At 35.8% G+C, this 18,167-nt stretch overlaps 1 protein-coding gene across 21 annotated transcripts in view; it reads left to right on the forward strand.

Moving 5' to 3' along the window:
* IMMP1L (inner mitochondrial membrane peptidase subunit 1) overlaps window positions 1-18,167 on the forward strand; it is an 80,654-nt gene that overhangs the window by 2,738 nt on the left and 59,749 nt on the right. For 15 of the 21 annotated variants that reach the window (XR_008507471.2, XM_064576710.1, XM_064576713.1 and 12 more), the window contains exon 2: window positions 17,770-17,882. The exons of the other annotated variants lie outside the window; for them this stretch is intronic. The gene's annotated coding sequence lies outside the window, so the exon portion shown is untranslated. The remainder of the gene's footprint in view (window positions 1-17,769; window positions 17,883-18,167) is intronic. 21 annotated transcript variants of the gene reach the window in all.

Here is an 18,167-nt window from a genome sequence, read left to right on the forward strand (position 1 = left end):
AGTTTTTGAAATCTGTTTTGAATATGTTTAATTGGAGGTACCCTAGGAGCATCCAAGTAGAGATGTCCAATAATACTGGGCTACGTGAGAGAGGGATCTCTAGATGAAACGTACAGATTTGAAATTAATTAGCGTATGATGGGAGTTTACCCCAAGGGATGGATAAACTCACCAAGGAAATGTATACTTTAAAATGAGAAGAAAAAAGGACCAAGAATAAACTTTGGGGAACATAACATTTAAAACCTTGGCAGAGAGAAAGAAAGTAAAATAAGAATTGGAAAGTGTTTATTTAGTAATACTGTTTCACAGGCTTTGTTAAAGGAATATTTGATGGAGTAGTAAACTGAAAAGTCAAATAATTGTATTTAGAATTGAATGGCAAGTGAAGTTGAATATTCCATAAAAGTAGACCACTTTACATTTTAGAAAGCTTTGCTATGAAGGGGGATAGAGAGATGACAAACGCTTAAGAGAGGAGTTTTGTTGTTAAAGAGAGAAAACAAGGCACTGGAAAATAATTCTAGACAATTGTTAAAGAAAAGGACCTAAATGAGATTGAAGGAATGTCAGTCATAGCACAGGAGAAGGATCAGTATTTGAAAGGCTGGGGGGACAATTCAATGGCTAAACGGTGTAAATGAAAATAAGCTCTTTTCCCTCCTTTCTGCCATTAACTTGTGTAGTCCTTAAGACCATTTTCTCTTTTTAGTCCATATCCTTACTTTTATCCAGTCCGAGGACCTCAGTTACCATTTATATATCAATGACGAACATGTATAGTCCAGGTCACTTCTCTGACCTCCAGAATTATAAATTCAGATATTTACTTTACCAGTTTCTTGAAATTCTTAGTGGGGCTTCAAACTCATAATGCCGCAGACTGAACTTCCTCTTGTTTTGTATCTCAGTAAATGATAGGACCATTTTCAGAATTAGTTGCCTAAGACAAGGAACCTCACTACCCTCAGGTCCTCTCTCAAGCATCATTCTTCCATGTCCGTTACATTACCAAGACCTATGGAGTTTACTTCTTAATAGCTTTCTAATCCATTCTGAGACTATAGCCCTCATCTTAGTTCACCTGCAGTATATTCGTCATTCAAGAGCCATCCTAATCCTTTCAAAATAGAGGTCTGATAATATAAAAACAATACGTAGTAAGCACTTGCATGTGGTTCCCTCCATTTGCCTCTCTGGCCACATCACTGTAAATTTCCTCTCTGCACTCTAGCATTTATTCATTCTCCTGTACTCTAGCATTTACTTATTCTCTCATGTTCTCTTCCTCCAAAAGGCCGCTAGTTAGCTTCTGCTTATCCTTCAGATCTCACTTCAACCTACACATTCTCAGTAAAGCCATCTCTCCTTGCTATCAAGATGAAATCAGCTCCAGGGCACCTGGGTAGCTCAGCTGGTTGAGTGCCTGACTCTTGATTTCGGCTCAGGTCATGATCTCAGGATTGTGAGATTGAGCCCTGTGTCAGGCTCCACGTCTAGCATGGAGCTTAAGATTCTCTTCCCTCTCCCTTTGCCCCTCCTGCCCCACACGTGTGCACACTTGCTCCCTCTCTCTCTCAAAAAAAAAAAAAAAAAAAGAAAAGAAATCAGCTCCTTTGTATCAACAACGAATGAGTGGAATTGGAAATTAAAAACACAATGTCATTTACATTAGTATCCAAAAAAATTAAATATTTAGGCATAAATCTAAAAAAAGATATGTACAAGATCTGTATGAGGAAAAATACAAAATACAAAATTCTGATGAACATAATCGAAGACTAAATAAATGGAAAGATATTCCATGTTTATGGATAGGAGACTCAGTGTCAAGATGTCAGTCTTCCCAAATTGATCTATAGATTGAAATGCCATCCCAATCAAAATCCCAGGAAGCTATTTTATGAATATTGACAAGCTGATTTTGAAGTTTATATGGAGAGGCAAAAGACCCAGAATAGCAAACACAATATTGAAGGAGAAGAACAAAGTTGGAGAACTGAAACTACCTGACTTCAAGACTTACTTAAAGCCACAGTAATTAAGACAGTGTGGTATTGGTAAAAGAATAGACAAATAGATCAGTGGAACATAATAGAGTACCCAGAAATAGACTCACATAATCTACTGATCTTTGACAAATGACTGAAGACAACACAATGAAGCAAAGACAGTCTTTTCAGCAAATGGTGCTGGAACAACATACACATGGCAAAGAAAAAAAAGAGAGAGAATCTAGGCATAGACCTTACGTCCTTCACAGAAATTGACTCTAGTGGACCACGTAGCTAAACATAAAATGCCAAACTATAAAACTCCTAGAAGATCACATAGGAGAAAACCTAGAGAACCTTGGGTATCTGATGCTTTTTTAGATACAATACCAAAGATATGATCCATGAAAGAAATAATTGATTAGCTTGACTTTATTAAAATTAAAAACCCTTGCTCTGTGAGGGTCAAGAGACCCTTGTCATTGTCAAGAGACCTTGTCAATGTCAAGAGAATGAGAAGAAAAGCCACATACTGGGAGAAAATTTTTGCAAATGTTATAAGCTGATAAAATATTGTTATCCAGAATATACAAAGAACTCTTTAAAACTCAACAATAAACAGCCTGATTTAAAAATGGGCCAAACCTTAACAGACATTTCATCAAAGAAGACATACAGATGGCAAAAAGCAAATGAAAGGATGCGTCACATCATATGTCATCAGAGAAATGCAAATTTAAACAACATTGAGATACTGCTGCACACCTACTAGAGTGGTCAGTGAAGCACTGACAACACCAAATGCTGATGAGGATGTAGAAGAACAGGAACTTTCATACATTGCTGATGAAAATGCAAAATGGTACAGCCACTTGGGAAGACAGTTTGGAGATTTCTGACAAAACTAAACATGCTCTTACCATATCCTCTAGCAGTCATGCTCTTATACATTTACCCAAAGAAGTTGAAAACATCCACATAAAGACTTACACATGGATGTGTATTGCAACTTTATTCATAATTACCAAAACTTGGCAGCAACCAAGATGTCCCTCAGTAAGCGAATGGATAAATAAAGTGTGGTATATGCAGACAATGGAATATTATTCAGTGCTAAAAACAAATGAGCTATCAAGCTATGAAAAGACATGGAGGAACCTTAAATGCAAATTACTGACTGAAAGAAATCAATTAGAAAAAGCTACATACTGATTCCAACTCTATGGAATTCAGGAAAAGTCAAAACCGTGGAGACAATAAAAAGATCAATGGTTGCCAGAGGTGGTTGAGGGGAGAGATGAATAAGCAGAGCACAGGATTTTTAGGGCAGTGAAAATGTTCTGTATGATGGATATGTCATTATACTTTTGTCCAAACCCATAGAATGTACAGCACCAAAAGTGAATCCTAATGTCACCTGTGGACTTTGGGTGATTATGATGTGTCAATGTAGGTTCATCGTTGGTAAAAAATGTGTTGTTCTGGTGAGTGACATTGATAATAGGGGGGCTATACGTTTGTGGAGTCAGGAGTATATGGTAAATTTCTGTGTCTTTCTCTCAATTTTATTGTAACTCTAAAACTGCTTTAATATGAAATTAGCTGTATAAAATTTCAGCCTGTGGATTCCATAGACAACATGTATATCACCCTTATTGCCACATAGTGGGACAATTTTCCTAACGGTTACAAGAAGTTGGTATTCTGAGAAGTCTTCAAATACGATTGAAAGACTGCAGCAACACACTTAAGGTATACCAAAAACCATGTTGGTCATGGTAAGCAATCAGCATCTCATGACTGAAATGGGCACCTCTCCAATTGGTCTTTCAGTGGCTTTCTGAGATGTAGGGTCTGTATAACTATTGTGACTATGCAGGTGAACCATATTAACAAAGATATTGTGAAGGCTTACTGTAGGGTCTGATGGTGTTCTGGCAGCATGATTGAATGAATAAATGTCAAGGTCATGCCTGTACAGAGGGAGTTCTTGGACCCCATGTAATCTCATTTTGCTTCCTTTTAGTACACTCACAAAGAAACCAAAGTCCTGATTTGCTTTACCTGTTTCTGTACTTTATGTAGATGAAGCCATACACTGTTTACTCTTGTGTTTGACTTCTTTTGCTCATTATATTTGTGAAATGATTGGTATTAATTTGTACAGATGTGGATTATTTATTGCTTTAGAGTACTATGTAAATGTATCACAATTCATTATCCATTCTGCTTTGAAAGGGATTTGGCTAGTTTACTATTTGTGGCCAAATATCTTTCTAACGTGGTTGTACCAATTTACACTCTTCCCAGGAATGTTTGAGAATTTCAGTTGCCTGTCATCCTTACTAACAGTTAATATTTTCTTCTTTAGCCTTTCTGAAGGGTTGTGGTATGACATTGTCATTTGGATTTGGAGTGATTTTTACTCATTAATTAGTGAGTTAAGCTAAAGATTCTCTCTCTTTTTAATGAGTAATTATGAGTAATGAGAACAAGTACTCAAGAGTACTTGTTCATATGCTATTGGCCATTTAGATAAACCTCTTATGTGAGGAGTCTGTGTCTTAGCTAATTTTTTTAAAAGTTGGATTGTTGGATTTTCTAGATTTTTAGGAGTTCTTTTTATATTTTGGGTAAAAGTCCATTTTGGAATAAATATATTACAAATATCTTTTCTTAGGCTGTGACTTGCCCTTTCATATTCTTTTTAAAAATTTTTTTAAGTGATCTCTACACTCAACATGGGGCTCAAACTTACAGCCCCAAGATCAAGAGTCACATGTTCCACCAACTGAGCCAGCTAGATGTGCCCCACCTTTTCATATTTAGTTTTTTCACATTTAGTCAGAATATATTCTGATGTATCAGTTTTTTGCTTTATAGCTAAGTTTGCCTACTCCAAGATTCCAGAGATGATCTCAGTGTTTTCTTCTAAAAGCGCTGATGTTTACTTTTAAATATTTGAATCTGCATTCTGACAGAATTGATTTTTTTTTCCCATTGGTGTGAGGCAGGGGTAAAGATATATTTGTTTTTCCTATATAGATAGCCTACTGACCTACCACCATTTATTGAAAAGACAATTCTTTCATTGCTATATGGAATCATAACTCTTTCAATTAATAAAGTGACACTGATTAGGTAGATTACTTTCTGGACTCTCCATTCCTTTGTTTAGTTTGTGATTTTTCAGGTTCTTCAGAAGGATGACTTGTTTCTTTGTTTTAACTACCTGTACTGCTCTGTGCTCAAGCTAAATCAGTAAAAATAAGAAACCTTTTGGCAATCTGTAGAGCCTTCACATAATTGTTTTTTGTATTTTGTCTTGAGTTTATGGTTGTTATCTATGGGAGAGTTTGTTATGAGCTTACTTTCACTATATTAGAAGCAGCTTTTACTACCTTTTTAATGACTGTTATTACTGATATTATTTGTGTTTCTTTTCCTTTTCTTTTCATTGTTAGGTTTGCTAGGGATTTTTCATTTTTATTCTTTTTCTAAAAACCCTACATTTGGCTTTAAAATTTTCTCTTTTATGTTTACTTTTTATTTTGTCAATTACTGCTCTTTATTTTTTTTTCCCTCTACACTCACTAGTTTTGATTGGCTGAGATTTTGTTTTTTTCCCCTTTGTGATAAAAGCTTAATTCATTGATTTTCTTCTTTTTCTAATATACTGTTTTATAGTTAAGGGTATAATTTCTCTAAACATTGCTCTAGCTATGTCCTACAATTTTTAACATTTTATATTTTCATCAACATTTATTTCAAAATATTTTCTATTTTTTTGTTTTGATTTCTTCACTGACCCATGAATTTTTTAGGACATTTTAAGAATGCTGAAATAACTAATTACATTGGATGCCAGGAAAGCAGGTATAATCTGGGACTGTCCAGGGCACATGAGTACTTACGTTCATCCTAATTTTAGTGGATGTTTAAATATAAACAGAAAACTGGGGAGTTTAAAATTAAAATTTAAAAATCTATTGTAGGGGCGTGTGGGTGGCTCAGTAGGTTAAGCGTCTGCCTTCGGGGACCTGGGATCGAGCCCCACATCGGGCTCCCTGCTCTGCGGGGAGCCTGCTTCTCCCTCTGCCCCTCCTCCGGCTCATGCATTTTCTCTCTCACTCTCTCTCAAATAAATAAAATCTTTAAAAAATAATAATAAAAATCTATTGTATAATCATGTCTTCAGTGTAATAGGGTAAATGTGTCAAAAGGTAAACATGTTTTGGTTCAAGGAGATTTGTTAAGTAAATGTATCTATAAGACATTTTTAGTAGTAAACACTAGAACACTAAAAATTTTTAGTGGTAAAAGAAAAAGAAATTCCAGAGCTAGAATGGCCCAGTATTGGAATATATCCTAAACTGAGACTATTCTTTATTTTTGTGTGTAACCCAAGTAAAGGAATTGAACAACTACTGACTGGTGTCAGGTGCTCCTTTCATGTGTCAACTTGAGGACTCTCCTAAGCATAAAGATGTTATGTTAATCTAAGCCTGTGTGTTGTTCTGATTATCATGGACATTACTGGTGAGATGTGATCAGTTCATTTTCAGTATGAATAGTTATGGAAGTCCAGGGAAAGGCCAAATATTTAAAACCATTCCATTTGAAGCTTCTTACATCTGATTTTGCATGGAGTGTCACACAGACTAGTGAAGCTCCCCTGTAAAGAAATATATAATTCTTGGTACAGTGAATAGTGTTAAGAGAGGGAAATATATTATTTTGGACTGCTGTTTTCTAGTTTAAGAGTCTGGATGTGAAGTATGTTTATACTTTATATACTGGATATGAAGTTTCTTGCAGTATAAGATGAAAATTAAAAATCCGAGCAAACATTTTCCTTGTTAACTCAGAACTAAATTGGAGCCATCTATTATACTACTTCTTAAAACTTTTTCTTCGTGACTCTTGTTCCGTGTAATTATTCTTTCTTTCTTTGAATTATATTTTCTTAGGAAACACTCTTTTTGATTATTTTTAATTTTGATAGCATTAATTAATTGCATTTCTTACATTGAATTCGTTTGTAATCTCTTTCATATCTATGATGATATTTACTCATTTGTAATGCTATATCTTTGGATTAGTCTCTCAGTTCTTCTCTCTGAATACCTTTGAAGCATTATTTTTAAAAAACCTATTTTAAAGCTTTTTCATAGAATGACATCTTAGATTTATGCATTAATTATTTCCATTTCCAACATTACTAATTTCTGTTTTTTTCTGAATTTTATCTTTCTTCCTGCTTCTCTTACCTATTTTTTGTTTTGCACTACAGTACTTTTTAAAGCAATAATTAAAATACAGTTCTAGTAATCTGTTATGGTAATTTCCAAATAATCCCTGTCCAGTAGAATGTCCTGTATTGATGGAAAAGTCGTATATCTACATCGTCCAGCACAATAACCATTATACACATATAGCTATTGCATGCTTACAGTGTGGCTGATATGACTGAGGAACTGAATTTTTAATTTTATTATTTAAATTTCAACACTACATTTGGCCAGCTGCTACTCTATTGGACAGCGTAGCTCTAGATCAAGATTTGACATTTTTTTCTGTAAAAGACCAAATGGTAAATATTTTAGGCTTTGCAGAACATATGGTCCCTGTTGCAACTATTTAACTTCACTGTTGTAGTTAGTACAAAAGCAGCCTCAGACAGCATGTAAACAAATAAGCATTCTGTGTTACAGTAAAACCTTATTTGTTAAAATGGTGCTGGCAGGATTTGGCTCATGGGCCCTAGTTTGACAGTCTCTACTCTAGATCAAAGATGTGTCTTGGAATATATATATTTTCTTTCTCCAACTCTGTATTGTCTGGTCCTTTCCATTATTTTTCCGTGTGTGTGTGTGTGTGTGTGTGTGTTTTGGAGGGGAGAGAGGAGTCTCTTTTCCTGCACTATTTTAGAGAGATCATTACCCACACTGGGTTATTACTCTGTATTTCTTCAACCTTTTCCAGCTTTTCAAGTTTTTCTGTATTTGGGGGGAGGTGGTGGTGGTGGACAAGCTTTCCATTTTAAATTTATTTAAACTCTTCTCCTTTTAATCCTACTCTTTCATATACATCTTGTTTTATAGCTGCGATATTTTACACAGTTTCTCCGAAGATGTTAAATAGAATTCTTTTTCTTTTTTCTAACCTCTTCGAATTACCTCTGTTTTCTCTAGAGTTGCTTATATTATTTTTCATCATGGGCCTTTTTCATTCCTATGGTTTCCTTAAATGTTGGTGATCCTTGGTTGTCCATTCATGTTGATATATGACCAGTTAAATAATATAGATTACTGGAGTAGCTTTTCTTTTTTGTTTCTCTAGCAAATCTTTACCCTAAATGAAAAGGACATTGATAGAGAGTTTTTTGTAGGTGGATATGATTTACTTATTGGTGTGCTTTGCTTAGAGTGGATAAGCAGATAGGCCAGGCCCTTCTCTATTAGCCAGTTAAGGAGGATCCTATCCTATGTTTCCACCCACCATACTTGGAGCCCAAGTTCCTCTCAGGCAGTTTTTACCTTTTTTTAGTAGGTTATCCTCCGTAACTGTTGATTCAGCCCACAACCCCTTTGGAGTCACAAGAATTAAAGTGCTCTATCTTCCCTGAAACATTCTCCTGTGTGTGTGGTTGGCCAGAGGTCAGCATACTTTTTCAGAGACCAGATAGTAAATATTTTACATTTTGTAGGCCTTACCACCTCTTTCACAACTACTCAACTCTGCCATTTCCACCCTAACCTATCATTATGATTTCATATGTCCTATCTTATAAAAATACTTCAAAGTGTCTAGTATGTTGATGCTTTTCACTCCCTTGTACTGGCCTGAGGATCAGCCTATTCTTCTATTCGGACCTTCAATGGATTGGATGATGCACACTCACATTAGGGAGGGCGATTTGCTGCACTGGGTCTAATGATCTGTTAATCTATTCCATAAATAGCCTCACAGGAACACCCAGAATAATGTTTGACCAAATTTCTTGGTATCCCATGGCCTAGTTAAGTTGGCACATAAAATTAGTCATCATAGTCACATAGCTAATAAGTGGTAGAACAAGGATTCACAGCAGAGCTAAGCTGTTTGATGATAAAAATCCATGCCCTTATATACTAGTTGCACCTGGATACAAACTCAGTATCTTCCTAAAGATAGCCCTTTATTTATTCAATTTATGGATATTAGCATAAGAAATGAAGCCTGTTTCCCTTGCTATTCAGAGTGACCAGGATGGTGAGAAAATGTGATATGAAACAACTGGGATAGTGAGTTCAAATATTTAACCCAGAGATGAATGATTCCGAGTTTCCTAAGACCTATGTTAATCTGGTGAAAGGGAAATTAGACCCTTTGTTTCTCCAGAGCATGGAAATTTTAATTTCAGTTAAGGTTAAAGAACTTTTTTAGGATTGTCTAGCACTGAAACAAGATCTTGAATAATTTAAAACTATTTGCTTTTAAAAATCTTTAGAATTTTATTGAATATGGCTTCCCAACGATGACCCACCCTAAGCCCTGGAACATGTGAACATTATTAGATATCACTTCCCCAATTATGTTGTCATATGGCACAGTTGACCTAAAGATTGGGAGACTGACCATGTGAGCCTGAGCTAATCATGATACCTTTCACAAAAAAGAAAAAAAAAAGAAAAAGAGAATATTCTCTAGCTGGTAAAGAAGAGGACATTAAAATCAAAACACTTGAAGAATGTGACATGCTGGGTCTGAAGGTAGAGGGACCATGGGAAAAGGAATGCAGAACACCTTAAGGAGATGAGAGATGCTCTCAATTGACAGCAAATACAACTTTAGACCATTTCTCAGCTGCAAAGAACAGGATTCTGCCACCAGCCTAGAAAAGGTTGGTAGTGGATTCCTCCCTAGTGACTCCAGAAAAGATCTCAGCCTGATATCCTGATTTTTGTTTTTTTGTGATAACCTGAGCAGAGAACCCAATCAAGACTGTCTATGCTGGTAATCTACACAACTATAAGATAATACATGGATATTGATTAAAGAAAAAAAAATCTTGGGGCACCTGGGTGGCTCAGTCACTTAAGTGTCTGACTCTTGATTTTGGCTCAGATCATAATCCTGGGGTTGTGGGATTGAGGCCTGCATTGTGCTCCAAGCTGGGCATGGAGCCTGCTTAAGATTTTCTCTCTCCCCCCCTCTGCCCCCCCAACCCCGCTTGCACACTCTCTCTCAAAAAAAAAAAAAAAAAATCTTTAGAATTTTAATGTCACAGTTTTACTTTTTATATTTTTTCATTCCCCAAATGGAAAGTTTAAAAAAAAAGCTAAATGTCATTTTGTATTATAGTCATACCTTGTTTTATTTTACCTTGCTTTATTGTACTTCACAGATAATGCATTTATTATAAATTGAAGGTTTGTGGCAGCCCAGCATTGAGAAAGTCCCAACAGCATTTGCTCACTTCATGTTTCTGTGTCACATTTTGGTAGTTCTCACAGTATTTTAACCTTTTTCATTATTATTGTTACGGTGATCTGTAATCAGTGATCTTTGATGTTACTATTGTAATTGTTTTGGGACACCACAAACTGTGCCCATATAGGACAGTGAATTTAACCAATAAAGGTGATGTGTGTTTTGACTGCTCCCAGTCATTTTCTATCTCTCTGCATCTCCTTGGGCCTCCCTATTCTCTGAGACATGAAATTAGGCCAATTAATAACCTGACAGTAGCCTGTAAGTGTTCAAGTGAAAGGAAGAGTTCCACATCTCTCACTTTAAATCAAAAGCCAGATATGATTAAGCTTAGTGAGGAAGGCATGTTGAAAGCCGAGATACGCTGAAAGGCCTCTTGTGCCAAAACAGTTAGCCAAGTTGTGAATGCAAAGGAAAATTCTTGGAAATTAAAAAGGCTACTCCAGTGAACACATGAATGACAAAAAAGTGAAACAGCCTCGTTGCTGACATGGAGAAGGTCTTAGTGGTTTGGATAGAAGATTAAAATAACCTCAACATTTTTTAAGCCAAAGTTTATTCCAGAGCAAGGCCCTAATTCTCTTCAGTTCTCTGAAGGCTGAGGGAGATGAGGAAGTGTCAGAAGAAAAGTTTGAAGCTAGCAGAGGTTGGTTCATGAGGTTTGAAGAATGAAGCTGTTTTTATAACATAAAGTACATGGTGAAGCAGCAAGTATTACAGAAGATCTAACTAAGATCATTAACAATGGTGGCTATGATAAAATACAGATTTTCAATGTAGACATAGACAAAAGAGCCTTCTATTGAAAGAAAATACCATCTAGGACTTTCATAGGTAGAAGAAGTCAGTGTCTGGCTTCAAAGCTTCTAAGCTTTTAGGGGCTAATGCAGCTGGTCACTTGAAGCCAATGCTTATTTATCATTCTGAAAATCCCGGGCCCTTAAGAATTATGTTAAATCTATTTTACTGTGCTCTATAAAGGGAACAACAAACCCTGGATGATGGCACATCTATTTACAACATAGTTTATTGAATATTTTAGGTTCACAGTTGAGACTGCCACAAAAAAAAGATTGCTTTCAAAGTGTTACTGCTCATTGACAACATATCTGGTCACCCAAGAGCTCTTATGGAGATGTGCAATGAGATTAATGTTTTCATGCCTGCTAACACAGCATCCATTCTGCAGCCCATGGATCAAGGAGTAATTTCAACTTTCAAGTCTTATTATTTAAGAAATACATTTCATAAGGCTGTATAACTGCGATAGTGATTGTTCTGATGGATCTGGGCAAAGTAAATTGAAAGCCTCTGGAAAGGATTCACCATTCTAGATGCCATTAAGAACATTCCTGATTCATGGGAAGAGGTCAAAATGTCCACATTAACAAGAGTTTGGAGGAAGTTGATTCCAACCCTCATGGTTGACTTCGAGGGTTTCAAACCTTCAGCAGAGGAAGTAACTACAGATGTGGAAATAGCAAGAGAACTAGAATTAGAAGTGGAGCCTGAAGACATGACCAAATTGCTGCAATGTCATGATAAAACATGAATGGATGAGGAGTTCCTTCTTATGAATGAGCAAAGAAAGTGGTTTCTTGAGACAGAATCTACTCTTGGTAAAGATGCTGTGAAGACTGTTGAAGTGACAATAGGATTTAGAAAGTTGCATAAACTTAGCTGATAAAGCAGTGGCAGAGTTTGAAAGGATTGACTCTAATTTTGGAAGTTCTACTCTGGGTAAAGTGCCATCAAATGATATTGCATGCTACAGAGAAATCATTCATGAAAGGAATAATCAAGCCATGTGGCAGACTTCATTGTGTTACTTAAAGAAATTGCCATAGCCACTCAGCCTTCAGCAAACAGCACCTCGGTCAACACTGAGACAGCACCCTCCATCAGCAAAGAGATTGCAGCTCACCAAAAGCTCAGATGATGGTTAGCATTTTTTAGCAATAAACTATTTTTAAGTTAAGGTATGTACATTTTTGAAACATAAGCACACTGAATAGACTACAGTATAGCGTAAATGTAACTTTTATATGCCCTAGAAAATCAAAAAATTAATTTGAGTCACCTTATTGTGATACATGCTTTATTGTGGTGCTATATCTCTGAGGTATACCTGTATAATTTTATCATTCTTCATAATGAAAGATTTGAAAATAAATTTATAGTCTGGTATTCTGAGGTTAAATCTGTTTTAAAAATAAAGCAAATCATGTTTCCTTTTTCTATTAACATTTCCTAAATGAATTCACATGGAATTAATGAATTACTATCATATGTGATGATCATTTTCCGTCACCGAGCATTGGAATATATTCATTTTAGAGCTTATCAGTAGTTCAGTCATGATTCCCTAATTGAAGTAGTTATATCAACCCTCTTAGGTGGCTCAAGGTCTTGAGCCCTTTTTTTTTTTTTAAGGCAAATTTTTTTGTGATAATATTTACTGTTTTAATTATTACTAAGTGTATGATTCAGTGCCATTGGGTATATTTGCAGTGTTTTATAAACGTTGCCACTCTGTTTTCAGAACTTTTTCATCATCCCAGTTTCCCCATTGAGCGATAGCTCCCCATTCCTCCATTGCCTGACCTCTAGTAACTTTTATTCTACTTCCTGTCTCTATGAGTTTGCCTGTCTAGATACCTCATATAAGTGGAATCATATATTTGTTCTTTGTTAGCGTTTGCCTAATGCTAACAAAATATACCTAATGGCACTGAATTGTACACTTAGTAATAATTAAAACAGTAAATTTTATCACAAAAAAATTTTCCTTAAAAAAAAAAGAAAGGGCTCAAGACCTTGAGCCACCTAAGAGGGTTGACATAACTACTTCAATTAGGGAATCATGACTGAACTACTGATAAGCTCTGAAGTGAATATATTCCAGTGCTCAGTGACGGAAAATGATCATCACATATGATAGCTAACAGAGTTCATCCATCTTATATCATGCACCAAAACTTCATTTATTTTTATGGTTGATTAATATTTCATTGTACATATATAGCACATTTTGTTTATCCATACATTTTCTTCCTTAAAGATTTATTTATTTATTTTGGAGAGAACAAGGGGAGGGGCGGAGGGCAAGGGAGAGGAAGAGGGAAGGAATCCCAGGCATACTCCACACTGAGCAGAGTCTGCCACGGAGCTCAGTCTCACCACCCATGAGATCGTGACCTGAGCTGAAACCAAGAGTCGGACTGTCGACCGACTGAGCCATTCAGGAACCCTGATCCATACATTTTTTGATAAGACACTAGTTGAGTAATGCTGCAATGAACATTGGTGCACAAATATCTGTTAGAGTCTGTGCTATCAGTTCCTTTAGATATATACCTATCTAAAGGTAGAAGTAGTGGATTTGGGATCCAGGAGTGGAATTGCTGGATCATATGATAAATCTATGTTTAACTTTGTGAGGAGCTGCCAAAGTGTTTTCCACAGTGGCTGATCCATTTTGCATTCTCATTAACAATGCACAGGGGTTCCAGTTTCTCTCTGTGCTTGGAAACTTTTGTTTTCTGTTTTTTTGGATAATAGTCATCCTATTGAGTTTGAAGTGATATTATGGTTTTGATTTGTATTTTCCTAGTGATTTGTGATGTTAGCATCTTTCGCAGTCTAGAGAGGCTGAGAATTGTCCAAGGCTGAGAATTGTCCAAAAAGCTGATTTTTTGCTTAACAGTTCCTTTCTCAATTTATCTCTTTCTCTTGCATTTAACTATAATCAGCAAGGAGAAACCAGTACACACCTTTAACACTTTGCTTGGAAATCTCTTCAGCTAAATAAACAAATTCATTGCCTACGAGTACTGCTTCTCACTCAATGGTAGAGCACATTTCAGCCCAGGTTTTCTGCTACTTTATAATGAGGATTGCCTTGCCTCTGGCGTCCAATAACCTGTCCCTCATTTCCTTCTTGAGACTTTACCAGAAGCCCCTTTAACACTCATATTTCTACAACATTCTGCTCCTGACAATATATGTATTCTCTAAGATGATAGTTTTCTCTGCCATCCTGTCCACTACCTTCTGAACCTTTACCAGAATCTCCTTAATATGTCTGTTTCTACCAGCAGCCTCTTCAAGGCAATCTACCAACACTCTCTTCAGTTTTCTTTTATGTTTAGGTGTCAGAGCAACATTCCACTTCCCAATACCAAAATCTGTATTGATTTCCTAGGATTTCCATAACAAATTACTACAAACTTGGTGGCTTAAAACAACAGAAATTTTGGGCGCCTGGGTGGCTCAGTTGGTTAAGCGACTGCCTTCGGCTCAGGTCATGATCCTGGAGTCCCTGGATTGAGTCCCGCATCGGGCTCCCTGCTCGGCAGGGAGTCTGCTTCTCCCTCTCTCACTCCCTGTTTGTGTTCCCTCTCTCGCTGTGTCTTTCTCTGTCAAATAAATAAATAAAATCTTTAAAAAAAACAAACAAACAGAAATTTTGACTTGGTCAGTTTGGGAAACCAGAAGTTCAAAATCAAGGTGTCAGTAGAGCCATGTTTGTTCCAAAGGCTTAAGGGGAGAATCCTTCCTTGCTTCTTCTAGATTCTTGTGGCTCCTGTTGTGCCTGGGCTTGTGGCAGCATAACTCCAACCTCTGCCTCCATTTTCACATTGTCTTTTTCTCTGTGTCTCTCTGTGTCCTTTTCTGTCTCCTATAAGGACATTCTCTTTGGATTTAGGGCCTACCCTAATCTAGTATGATCTTATATTGATCTTTACCTTAATTATATCCACAGAAACCCTACATCCCAATAAAGTCACATTCTGAAATTCTTGGTGGACATGAATTTAAAGGGGAGGGAGGAACATTACCCAACTCACTACAGTCTCTTTTTAGATAATTATATTATAAATGCATTATAATCTATTCATAATTTTTAAATTACTTGTATGTGATATTTTGAGATTATTTTTAATATACTAATACCATTAATGTTAATATTCATATTAGAGAATCCTGAATAGGGAAATCACTCTTCTTTTCAGACTTGACAATATATTATTAGAAGGGTTTATTTCATGTATCTTTGCTTTTCAGTGAGGATAGTGTGCATATGCGCATGGACACACATGAATAAAAAGCACTAAAGTTCTGTTGACTTTAAAAAGTTTGTTACTCAGTATTTATTCACACTGACGTGGTGAGATCCTAAATCACCTCTTTATTAGAATAGTGGTGGTCTCAAATTGATTGGACTGAGTGTGCGAGGTTAAATTTTCTTGAAATTTTTGAGTTTCAAGATTGACTCCAAAATGCTTAGTGAGTTCTTCAAATATTTAAATAACTCAGTGGAAAAAATATTTTTACAAGTAACAACAATATAAGTTTATTGAGTTTCCAATCAGTTAGATTGTTAAGAGCAAGGACAGTGCCTGTAAATGGGTAAAGAGTATATTTAAGCAGACTGTTGGAGAAAAAACTCACTTTTGAGGGTCCTAACAAAGACAAAAAGATGGTAGGGTCATAAAGGGAGGAGTTTGAATAAAACAAAAATTGAGATTGAAACAAATGTGTTAGAAAAGAGAGGGAAGATAGACTGGTAGAAATAAGTATCACAAAAAGTGAAATGTACAAAAGCAAAAGCAAGAAATAGGATAAGAGAAAGACTTTAAGCAGGGCAAAATATAAGAAATAATGCCATGAATAACTTAAAGGGTAGAAGATTAATAAATCAGTTTCTTTTGACTTCATTAAAATTAATGATAATTGTTAGAGAATCACTGTAGTCTTGCTATCATATACTTAAGTCAAGCTTTTCATATTACTTTGCTGGAAGAAAATAGTAGGAACCATTTTACATATTATTCATTAAATTTTAAATAAATATATTATTCATATATTAATAATATATTGATTTGTGATGATGTATATTATGTAAATTATATATAATCATGAATATTTAAAGATGAATATTCATGTTATCTTTTTTTTTTTTTTAAGATTTTATTTATTTATTTGACAGAGAGAGACACAGCGAGAGAGGGAACACAAGCAGGGGGAGTGGGAGAGGGAGAAGCAGGCTCCCCGCAGAGCAGGGAGCCCGATACGGGACTTGATCCCAGGACTCTGGGATCATGACCTGAGCCGAAGGCAGTCGCTTCACCGACTGAGCCACCCGGGCGCCCCTATTCATGTTATCTTTTAATGGCAAAATTTTATTTTTCAGTGTAGACACTGAAATGTTGCATGTAAACACATAAAAGCAAACTGTTTAACATCTCAAATAAAAGTGGAAATAAATCTTTATTTTGAAGTAAAATTGACATACAGTATCCTATTAGTTTCAGGTATACATCGTAGTAATTTGTTATTTTTATACATTATGAAATGATAAGTCTAGTTATCTGTCACCAAAGTTATTTAACTATGTTCCCTATGCTGTATATTATATCCCATGACTTACTTATTCTATAACTGAAAGTTCATTTTACAATTGGAAAAAAAATTTTTTTTTCAGTCATAAGACCAGACATGGAGCTATTTTAGTTGAGTAGGTGGCAGGTTTTGACATCCAAGACAGTATCAAACGTAGTATGTTTTTCATTTGTCACATTTTAACTCATCACAGAGTTTTTCTGCATTATCATGTGCATTACTTGTATTCAGTAAGTATTTGACTAGTCAGTCTTAACATACCTGCATTATACACTACTTCTCTGCTGCCTTTTCAGTGTTAAAATTAACTTCAGATATTCATATTGACATGTAGAAATGACGTTATATCCTGTTACTTGCAAATTGTTTAGACTTTAATATATTAGAACTGCATATATTTGGCTGATCAACTCCTTTAAGTCCTTGACCACTGTTCTCTCTAGTTTGATTGATAACGTCACGCACTTACTTTCTTCTGGTTAGATTTTTTTTTTTTTTTCTTAAGATTTTTTATTTATCTATTCATGAGAGACAGAGAGAGAGAGAAGCAGAGGGAGAAACAGGCTCCCAAGGAGCAGGGAGCCCAATGCGGGACTCGATTCCAGGACCCTGGGATCATGACCCGAGCCAAAGGCAGACACTTAACCATCTGAGCCACCCAGGCACCCCAACTTCTGCTTAGATTTTCTGGTGGATAAAGGACTTTACTATTCTGGGGTATTTTTAATTGTTTTATCCAAAGTATTATCATATATCTGAATTCAAAATCCCATTGACCCACTAAGAGGAATATATACCTTAACAACTAAGAGACATTTAGTCATATTATATGCTAATTCAACCAACATGGCTGAGGGAATTCTTTACCTCATGTAATTTTGATTTCCTGCTTTAGGAATCCTGAATTTGTGGATTATCCATATATACTTTGAGACATGCTTTAGATGTTTTTTTCTGGAAGCCTTGCATCTGCCCTAAAAATTGAATGTATTGTAGAACAGATCTATGGTAAGTGGTGTTTTTTTTTTCTCCTTTTTCTTCTGTCAGTTTCATGTTCATGTTAAGTCTTATGAATGTTGTAATGCTGCTCCCTGCTGGACACAGTGCAATTTTTTAAAGTTGGCACTTAATAGATGGGCAAATAACTGGTTAGCGGAATCCACTAAAGAGGGTGCATTCATAGAAAAGCAACAGTACACAAAAAAACAACTTTATTATTGTAATGGGTGATGCCATTGTGATTGTGTGATATCTGGAGTATGATGAAGGTGCTGATGCTCTTGCTTCTACATT

The sequence above is a fragment of the Mirounga angustirostris genome, unplaced genomic scaffold (assembly GCF_029215605.1).
Source record: "Mirounga angustirostris isolate CCGP_5_RB_7025 unplaced genomic scaffold, mMirAng1.0.hap1 SCAF_13, whole genome shotgun sequence".
NCBI lineage: Eukaryota > Metazoa > Chordata > Mammalia > Carnivora > Phocidae > Mirounga > Mirounga angustirostris.